Source organism: Ambystoma mexicanum, chromosome 4p (assembly GCF_040938575.1).
Source record: "Ambystoma mexicanum isolate Mex_15411 chromosome 4p, UKY_AmexF1_1, whole genome shotgun sequence".
NCBI classification, from domain to species: Eukaryota; Metazoa; Chordata; class Amphibia; order Caudata; family Ambystomatidae; genus Ambystoma; species Ambystoma mexicanum.
In genome coordinates, this window is record NC_090927.1 from 43,971,563 (window position 1) to 43,982,500 (window position 10,938).

A 10,938-nucleotide genomic window follows, 5' to 3' on the forward strand; every position below is an offset into this window, starting at 1 on the left:
CTATACTTAGACAGCCCGATCAGCTGAGTCCTTTCATTCTGGAGACCGACGCTTCAGCGGCAGCCGTAGGAGCTGTTCTTCTGCAATTGGACCAGGGCCAGGAACACCCTGTGGCCTACTTCTCAAAGACACTGACTGCGAGCCAACGGAACTATTCAGTCATCGAGCGGGAGCTCTTGGCCATGAAACTGGCTTGCCTCGAGTGGAGACATCTACTCCAAGGAAGCTTTCATCCTTTCCAAATACGCACCGATCATAAAAACTTACAGGTCCTCAGACAACAAGAATGTTACAACACTAGACAGGCCAGGTGGGCTCATTTCTTTGCTCAATTTCATTTTACCATTTCCTACATCCCGGGTACTCAAAATCAGATTGCTGATGCTTTGTCCCGCAGAGACGACCTGAACCCTACCTACAGAAAGGAGTTAATGTTCCCACATACCCAAATTGTCTCAACGGTGTCCTCTTTTATGCAGGAGGTAAGGGAAACCTCTTCAGATGTTCCTGCTCTAGACGTCAATAAGCTGCCTGTCAGTAGGAAAGATGGTCTATACTTCATCCAGGGAAAACTGTTCTTGCCCGCGCAGAAACATCGCCAACAGGCTCTTCAGTGGTGTCACGACGCCAGGACCGCCGGACATCGAGGAATTAGAGGAACATTGGAACTGTTAAAACGTTCTTTTCATTGGCCCAACATGAGGACAGATACCAAGACCTATGTACGGTCTTGTTTAGTGTGCCAACAGAACAAGTATTCTACCCAAAAACCACTGGGATTGTTACAACAAGAACCTGTTCCGTCGGGTCCTTGGAAATCTATCTCTACTGACTTCATCGTAGAACTACCTAGTTCCCAGGGTTGTACTTGTATCATGGTTACTGTCGACACCTACTCCAAACTCGCTCATTTCTCTCCCTTATCCCAGCTGCCTACAGCCTCATTCATGGCTGAAGTATTCCTCAGGGATATCTTTAGATTACACGGCTTACCCCAGAAGATCGTATCCGATCGTGGTACTCAATACACCTCCAAGTTCTGGACGGCCTTATGTAAGCTCTTGGGCATGGAGAGGGCTCTCTCTTCTGGGTATCACCCTCAAACTAATGGCCAGACTGAAAGACTCAATGGTTCACTGGAACAGTATTTAAGGTGTTTCACAAATCAACAACAAGACAACTGGGTCTCTCTACTTCCAACAGCTGAGTTTGCATATAATAATGCTGTGCATTCCGCAACGGGCATCAGCCCTTTTTTTTGCACTTATGGGTTCCATCCTAAATCCATCATACCAACAGCCTGGAATGAGACCAACATCCCGTCTTTAGAGACCACTCTCAATCGCCTGAATGAAGCTCATGACACAGCGGAACGTAGTCTAAGTGAGACTAGCCGACGGTATAAGGAACTATCCGATAGACATCGACGACAAGTGCCTTCTTGGGACAAGGGTACAGAGGTCATGTTGTCCACCAAGTTCCTACCCCGTTGGGTCCGTCCTTCTAAGTTGTCCCCTCGTTTCATTGGACCTTTCAAGATGAGACAATGATCAACCCTGTTGCCTACCGTTTAGAGTTGCCAAAGACTCTCCGACGGATACATCCGGTGTTCCATTCCTCCCTCCTTCGACCCTTTGTCCCTGATGCCAGGAAACAAGCTGCTCCCAAGTTAGTGATTCGACCTACTTCTACCTCGGAGGAATATGAGGTCTCCCAGATTCGAGACTCTCGGTACCATCAAGGATGCCTGGAGTACCTCATACATTGGAAAGGCTACCCCTCTTCCGAGGATACTTGGGAACCGGCTGCACAGGTTTTTGCCCCCCGATTGCTTCTACGATTCCACCGTCTCCACCCGGGTAAGCCTGGAGGAAGGGGCCTTTGAAGGGGGCATACTGTCACGACCATTGGCGCTTGGAGGGTTTGGCGAAGGTGGAAGTTCCGTCGCCATTAGACGGTTCCGTTACGTTTTCGCTTCAACGTACGGTGCAGTCTAGTGTTTTTCCAACATGGCCGCCCGCCGTGTATTTCTCTATCCGAATCTCAGCGGGCTGGCGCGTTGCAACTTGCTTTCCCGTTCGTTGCGTGCGCTCAGTAGCGTTGTCCCCTCTTAGCGATCTTCCACCCCCAATTCCTGCTACACTCTCTCCCGCTTGCTCTCTCCCCTCTTCCTCGCTTCCTACTCTATCGGAGGTACTCCCTGCTGGCCGTTTTCTCCTGTCAGTGTCTCAGGAGTTCTCTCCTCTGTGACGCCCATTCTCGCTGCTTCGTTACCTTCTTGTGATTCCACCGCTTCTGCCTGGAGCCGATTTCTCTGGATACTGCTTCTAGTACTCCACGCTTCAACGGACCTGCTTCAGGAGTCTTCTGTCAACTTGTGGGGGTTTTTTGGGCCTCGGAGGCTTTTTCCCCCGATAACAACTGGCTGTCACGGGAGGGGGTCATCGTGAGTTTTTCTCTGTTGAGATTCACGGTGGCTTCTTTTCGAGGCAGACCGTATCTGCTCTCCAAGAAGAAGTCTCAAAGGGAGAAACCACGTCGAAGGAGAACCCACTACTCTTCAACATCAGGTGAGGAGGAGGACGGTATTTTGGGGGAACCTTTCCTATCAAGTGAGGAGGAGGACATTACAGACCTAGTGGGCAATTCTGCAGGCCAGTCACCAATCCTTGATATCCTGCCTTTGGTATTAACACAACTGGGCTAGACCATTGACTAGTAGAGGGCTCTATTACCCAGAGATCAAGCATCTTCTTGACCTCCCCTTTGATGTGGGTTCTTACATTTTCTGACATTCTGTACCCTCTGCTTTTGACTGGCAGACAGTCACCAGTGAGAATATCATGCTGTCCCCAAGGGATCAAGCCTGGTGAAAGTGAGAACAGGGAGGCAAACTGATTTAACATAGATTTGCACTCCTCTTGTTGCTCAGGTGTCGGATCTGAAGAGAGATTAACTCCTTCAATCTTTTCATCCAAAGGTAAGCCTCTGAGGAGATCAGGGAGAGCTTCACTCTCTTCTTCCTCTTCTGATGAAGCTAGAAGCAAGGCTCCTACTTCAGGCCTAGAGACATACGCTTTGAGTCGGTTGGTGTGGAAGACTCTGGGAGCTTCCCTGGGTTTGCCCAGATCCACCAGATAGTTCACCTCTCCAAGTTTTCCCACAACCTTGAAGGGTCCCATCCATTTATCTTGCAAGGCCCTCTGCCTGGTTGGAAGCATAACTAGAACTAGCTGGTCTTGAGTGAACTCAACCATGTTAGCCTTTTGATCATGCCAATGCTTGACCAGAGCTTGTCCAGCTTTCAGGTTATCACTAGCTTCTGCCATCATGTGTGACATTCTCCTGCGGAGACCTATCACATAGTCAGTCACTCTGACTGGCTTGAGGGAAGGAGCACTCTCCAACCCTTCCTTAATCAGGGCCAATGGACCTCTGACTGGATGGCCATAAAGAAGTTCAAAGGGAGAATAACCTACTCCCTCCTAAGGGACTTTTCTATAAGCAAAGAGAAGGCATGGCAATAGAAGGTCCCACTTTTTCTTAAGGGGTTCTTCTAGAGACCCTATCATGCTCTTCATGGTTCTGTTGAACCTTTCTACCAACCCATTTGTCTGTGGGTGGTATGCGATCGAGAACTTGTAAGTTACTCCACAGGTTTTCCACATGGCTTTCATGTAGTGGGACATAAAGTTTGACCCCCTGTCAGAGATTACTTCCTTAGGAAACCCAAACCTGGTAAAAATACCGAGGAGGGCCTTAGCCACAGCCGGGGCTGTAACAGTCCTCATAGAAATTACCTCAGGGTATCTAGTAGCATGGTCTACTACAACAAGGATAAACCTGTTACCTGAGGAGGTTGGAGGATCAAGGGGACCAACAATGTAAATCCCTACCCTCTCAAATGGGACTCCCACTACTGGGAGAGGCACTGAAGGTGCCACATTCTTGGAACCAACCTTACCAGAAGTTTGGCAGGTATGGCAGCTCTTGCAAAACCTATCTACTTCAGCCCCCATCTTTGGCCAATAGAAGTAGAGTGAGAGCCTTTCCTTGGTCTTCTTGAAACTCAAGTGACCAGCCAAAGGAATCTCATGGGCTAAGTGCAAGAACTGTTGTCTGTTTTCTTGAGGCACTACAAGTCGCTTGTAGTCTCCAGGTTCAGACTCAGTTGGTTCACTGTAGAAGAGGCCATCTTCCCAGTGTAACATGTACTTCCCAGGCTCTTGCCCATCAGCCTGAGAAGCTGCCTGGTGGCGGAGACCTTCCAGAGTTGGACATTCTCTTTGCCCCTTACGAAAAGCTGCCCTACTGGGCCCACCTTCTGCCAGTAAAGACTGCAGCTCAGGATGGTCAGCAGGGTCTAGATCTCCAATAAGTTCTTGGCCTCCTACTAGCTCCTCTTCAGAGTCTAGTTCAACCACCCAGGGCTGTACCTCCCTCTCAGCCTCAGCTGGAGGTGGAGTTACAGGTGTAACTTTGGACAACCTCTGGGAAGTCCATGTTGGAAGCACTGGAGTGCTTGCTGCTGGCTTTTTCCTGGGAGTCTTGGGTTGCCCCTTTGCTCCTGATCTGGTAGAGACTGCAGTAGTTTGCTCCAGTGGAGGAGGAGTGATATCTATCTTCATCATCTCCTGAGAAGAACCTTGCATGATTTTCTCTCTTGCAGGTCTAGTGAGCTCCTGTAACCGTTTACTAGGACGTCTGGGGGTGTGTGACACAACTCCAAGAGCTTTCCGGTCATTACCCAACAGAACCCTTCCTGGTACTTCACATTGTATACTGACAGGTATCTTCATAGCCTTATCATTACACTGGATGAGAACTGGTAACTGGGGACACATCTGCACAGGCCCTCCAGCTAACTTGGTGAGGCATTTGGGTGCCTTAGCAACATCCTCTGCCTTGAAAAATGATTCATCCACCACAGTTATGCTGGCCCCAGTGTCTCTAATGGCAGGAGTCTCCTGACCATTCACCTGGACACTGTCTTTATAACACTCTTTAGTATTATCTGGAATAGAGTTATACACATCTAAATTCTGTTTTCCCACAACCCCAGAGAGACTAAAGAAACACTTGCTGAGACTCCAATGTGTTCATCAGCCAGTAGTAGAAAGTTTCCACTTGCCATTTGGACTTCCTCCTCTGGAGTGAAGGCTAAGGAGGCAAGTTGGATCCCTGAAGGTTTACCCTTACATCTGGGATCTCCTTTCACATGGTCAGTAGCCTTACAAACATAGCATGTTCCAAATGCTCTCTGGAATGGAAGCTTGTTCTGACCTCCTTCTGGTTTGGCACCAGAAGGTACACTAGCCTGATTCGGTTTTCCTTGTGGCTTACCCTTATGGTTTTGTTTGTGGCCCTCTTTGGAATTGGAATTATTAGAATTCTCTTTGGAGTCCTTTTCAGGCTGTTTCCCCTCATCCTTTTTCTGAGTGGCCCCAGAATCCTTGTGAGTAGCGCTGTTGGCCACCCACAAGTCAGCAGCCTTAGCTGGTTTCCTGGAATCTAATTCCTTTGAATCAGCCAAGTGCTGTCTGAGCTCAGGAGAGCAGGCATCATAAATTGACTCCAACATTACAAGATTCTTCATCCTTTCATAAGTGTTCTCTTTGTAACCCTTAATCCATCCCTCTAAGTTTTTCAAACTTTCACTCACCCAGGTAGCCCAAGGGGTACCATCATGCTTTTTGAGGGTCCTAAACCTCTTAAAGTACTGGGAAGGGGTCTTCCCAAATCTAGCTATCAAAGCTAGTTTCACACATTCATAATCCTTCTTATCCTCCTCCCCCAACTCCATTATCACATCAGTTGCAACAGGGGGAAGCCTAGAGAACAACCAGGTAAATAACTCATTTCCTGTGATGTTCTGGAGCCCATGATTATACTCAAACATAGACAACCAATCCAACACATCCAGTTTAGGCTCATACATACCAATCAATTCCTTAGGCATCCGGGGTCTTTTGGGACTGGAGCTTCTAGAGGAGCCAGAGAGAGAAGCATTTTCAACAGACAATTTCTTCATTTCTAGCTCATGCTTGAGCTCCATTTCTCTGAGCCTTAGTTCTGCTTGGGTGTTAAGTCTCCTAAACTCCAAGTCAATTTTCATTTTCTCTAGCTCAAGATATTGAGGACGAAATGTGGGGCCTGGCAAAGGTCCAGTAGGTACAGCTGGTAGAGCAGACAGAGGCCTAGGGGGGACAACTACATCAGCCTCACCCTCCTCTTCTGACTCTGCCTCTAGATCATCAATACTAGGATCAATATCAATATCATTACTGTTTTCTACATTTGCTGGAGTGGTAGGTTCCTCTGAACCATCATCCAGACTTTGGTATGCTAACAACCTTTCTATTAGCTCCATTTTCTTGCCTTTAGTCAGGAGATTCTTATGCTTACAGAGAACTCTTAAACAATCAGCAGTTTTTGTAGCAAGGGACTCTTGACAATAACTTTCCATAGTAGACAGGTTTAGAAAATAACTTTTTAGTGCTAAGCTTTGTGGTTAGTTGCACTAAGGTATCAAAAAAGCACACTAAATGGTATACTCAATACAAATCCCACCACTGTACACCAGTGTTAGGCAGAATCCTGTGCAGTTCCCTTAGGGAACACTGCAAAAAGATTAAGACTACAGGTGTTGGCAGTAAACCCACTTGGTAGCAGTCTGTACCACACAGATTTACCTGGTAGCTGTGGCTGAGCAGTCAGACTTCTCTCAAGAAGAGTTAGGCAGTATATAGAGCATACACATTAGGTACCCAAAATACGGTAGTACAAGCAAACACTGACCCGAGCTTTGGTATAAAAGTAGACTAACGTGAAGGAACTTTTGGGTTGTTATCACTTTATGCCTCCGCGACCTGGTTAATTGCAAAAATATGCGCTGTAGCATTGGTGTGTCATAGAACGGAGACCTTGAGTTCCTCTACTCCGTTTGTTAAGGAGACTTTGAGTTCCTCTACTCCGTTTGTTAAACTCAAAAAACAAGCTGCTATGACTGCACCATATTACTGCGCCAGAAGAAAATAAGGCTGAATCCGGGTAGGGTTATGTGATAGGATGGTTTAATTAAATTGCCCTATAGATTACACGTGTTTCGGCAGGTGCCTTTCTCAAATTAGGGCATATCCAGCATTGTTTCTTGTAACCATTACTGATGTGATAACTGGGATCAATCCCAACTGAAAATGTTGTTTCCGCGTCCCGCGTCGTGGCAAAGTAGTGGTTCTATAGGGCAATTTAATTAAACCATCCTATCACATAACCCTACCCGGATTCAGCCTTATTTTCTTCTGGCGCAGTAATGTGGTGCAGTCATAGCAGCTTGTTTTTTGGTATAAAAGTATATAATTATTTATTTAAACACACACTTGTAAAATACACTAGCACTAATATGGCAAGCAAGTTCAAAACACAGTCACTATTACTATATGTACATCCCTGATCACTTATTGAACAAGTCTTAGTTAAAACACCACTTATTTTCAGACAGAGGTGAGCGCTTAACTCAAGATGGCACTCCAATAAGTTATTTAAAAAGGGAGGGAAAGGCAGAAATTAGAAAAGCACACAATACTAATACTTTAGGAGAACCCCAGCAAGGCAGGAAAGCCAGAGTATACTGGTGAGCAAACGTTCATAGGCCAGGCCCACTCTTAGATAGAGCAGAACGAAAATACGCCCAAGATCACACAGTTGAATAGGCTTGAAAAGTCTTGCAGATAGTTCAAAAAGGAATTAGATCAGCTCAGAAAAGTTTAGTTAGCCAGCCTAGGGTCAACCCAGTTGGTAAGTTGAGGATTTAAGAGACACCCCACACAAACCGTTGCAAGGGAGGCCAGGCGGACACAGTACCTTTAAAGTGGAGAGGATCCTCCAGCGGGGCAGTTGTTCCTGGCAGCGGGTGCAAGTCACGGCATTGTCCAGAGGAGGAGGAGATCTCGACGTGGAGGAAAGCTGTAGGTCGTTGCACTGCCAGGGAAGAAACCAGCCACGGAGTTCTCATGTTAAAAGGTACTACCCTTTTATTTGCGGTAGTGGTAAAACGTGGTTATCCGGCTGCTGGGGTGCTTGGCACGGGCGATTCGACCACGAGATGGTCCAGGAAGGCGAAAAGAGGGCAAACTGGTTATCCCCACCAGCTCAGAGGAAGAAGACTCTCCGAGATGAAGATCTTCTCTGTCGTCGGGAAGTGGTGAGACGGTTCATCAGGGCTCCACCGGTGGTGTCGTTGTTGCAGGTCGGCTCAGCTTCTCCCTCCTCGGATTCTTTAGGTCCTGTGGCGACTCCTGAAGTTCCAGTCCCCAAAGCCCTGCTTTTATGCAGAAAACCCTCATTCATTCAGCCTAGCTGTCAATCAAACATGCTAAGTGGTGAGCCGGGCGGCTCACCACTGGGGCCAATCACACAAGAGTGCGACTTGAGTTGCCAGGGCAACTCAGTCCAGGGTGCCTAAACCCCCCTCCCACACATCCTGTAGACCCAGACAGAGTGGCACCACTTTGGAGGGCTTCTGTGCAGAAGCCCGCCAAAAAGTGGAACAAAGGGCTCGACTTGGGTTGGAGTCACAGAAACGAACACAAACGCAGAGTTTTGGCAAAAAGTACCAACCGGTGAATTATTATTAAATAAATAAACCGGCGGTATGTTCGAGACTATATTACAAAGTGGTAGCCTTGAACAATGGTACTCGCAGCGTCCCCTCTCCTCTCGGGTTATCCCTCAGGCGTGATCCCGCCGCTTGGGCCGCTGTGTCCAGCCGCAGCACTCAGGTGGCTGTGGAAAGTGTGCCCCAGGCCTGCACGTCCTCGTCTCTCTGTGCCTGCTTCTCGGGCACTCTTCTCGGTCTTCCGGGTGTTGCTCAGGGCCTCCCGGCCACTAGCTGCTGTTATGAGAGCCTCCGCTGCTCTCCCGCCGGAGAGTCCTCGCCACCAGTGCCGCTCCACGATGCCTGCGCCTCGCTGTGTATGCGCGATGCTCGCAGAGCACGGTTCCACTCACCTCCCCTGTCACACTGTGCTGCAGGATCGCGGCTCCTCGGGTAGAGATGTTCTTCCCCCCGAGTGTGCCTCCTCCCCGGGTATCTCCAGGGCCCGTCGACTAGGATTATGATGGCCTCCATCGCCCTCTCAGTGGCACCTCCACGCCGCCGGCATCCCTCCTCGCATTCTCTAGCCGCCTTGTGTGCACTTGTCTGCCCTCACTGTTAGGCGGATCCGTACTGCTGACTGTTAAGCAGAATTATATGCAGTACCCTTTGGGAACACTACGCACAATTAAGACTACAAGTGCAAGTACAAATTCACCTTTGGTACAAGCCTGTACTACATAGAATTTGGTAGCGGTGGCTGAGCAGCCAGACTTATCTCAAGAGTAAAGTGAGCAGTACAAGAGATTACACAAAGGACAACAATTACTATGGTTCAAACAAATACTGATTCAAGGTTTCTGAGTAAAAGAATATACATTTATTTACACCATACTTTATAAAACAGTTCACTATCATAGAGCAGCAGAAAATTACAATCTTAATACACTACAACACCACCCAATCAATTCTGGACAAGTTAAGCTCAAAATGAAGTGTGAGCAAAATGGCACCCCAGCAATTTAAAAAGGGAGGGAAAGACAAGGTTACTCAAAATCAAGCAGCACCAACAAGTTATAGGCAGGGCAATCGAGAGAAGGTAAATACAACTAGGATTCAAGTCACTAGACCTGAGCCAATGTTAATGGTTCAGAGTCTTTGCAGAGGATCCCACAGTTCAGCGTAGTTTGCGGTTAAGTCTTTGCCAAGAGTTCAAAACAAAGTTGGTCAGAAGAAAAGTTATTCAATAGAGAAGAGAACAACAAGCCTTCGGATTGGTGAAAGATTTCAAACACTTTCACCGCGGTCGGACGGAACGAACGACCGGATTTTCACAGTACCTTAAATGGAGAAGAATGCAGAGCTGAGGCAGTTGTTCCTGGCAGTTCCTGCAGGCTCGTGGTTCCTGAAGCTTCTGTCGAGGTGATGAGGAGGAGGACGTCTGGAGATCCTGCACTGCCCAGGGAAGAAGCAAGCAGCAGCGCAAAGCGTTGAATAAAAGGTGCGCTCCTTAAAACCCAAACAGGTTCCTTTCCTCTTGGCTATCCGGTTCACTGCAGCGATGCACAGCAAATTCGACCAGGAGAGGGAGGCCGGCGTTTGGTGTTTGGCGAGCTGGTTGGTCCCACCAAGCTCAAGGGAAGATGATTCCTTGCAGATCTTCTCTGTCGTTGAAGTTGGGCGATTCGGACCTGCAGCAGGGTTTCACCGGGATGTCCAGTAGTTGCAGCAGTCCTCTTCCTTCAGCTTCTCTTCAGTTCTCTCGATCCAGTGGCAACTCTGCCTTTCAAGTCCCAGAGACCTGCTTTTAAGCAGTTTTCCCCCATTCATTCTGCATGGCTGTCAATCACACATCATGGTGCCCATCCTTGCCTATAGCCAGCCAGCCAATCAAACTAGAGTGCGACTTGGGTCTCCAAGGAGACCCTGTGCAGGGGGCTTCAAACCCCTCTTTCACATCCTGTCCACCCCAGACACTCAGGCACCAAATGGGGGCTTCTGTCCAGAAACCCGCCAATGGATGGCGAACAAAGGAACCAAACCTGGTTTGGCGCGCAGAGTAAAACACGAGAAAGACCTTTACAAAAAGAAATGGCGAATAAACCCGACTGGAACCAAACAAAATTAAAAGGGGTCCAGCGGGTTAGAGTTCGAGGCTACCACCGTAGCCTCTAATGGTACCAAAGACTATTTTCATAGCTCGCTGTAGAAATAAAAATGGTAGATGCCACTGCCACCAGCCAAACCTTGGAGAAAGGGGAACATAATAATGTCCCATGAGAATCAGACAAAACGGGATAACTATTAACCCTTCCAGTACTCTATTGGAAGATGAGGTGTAC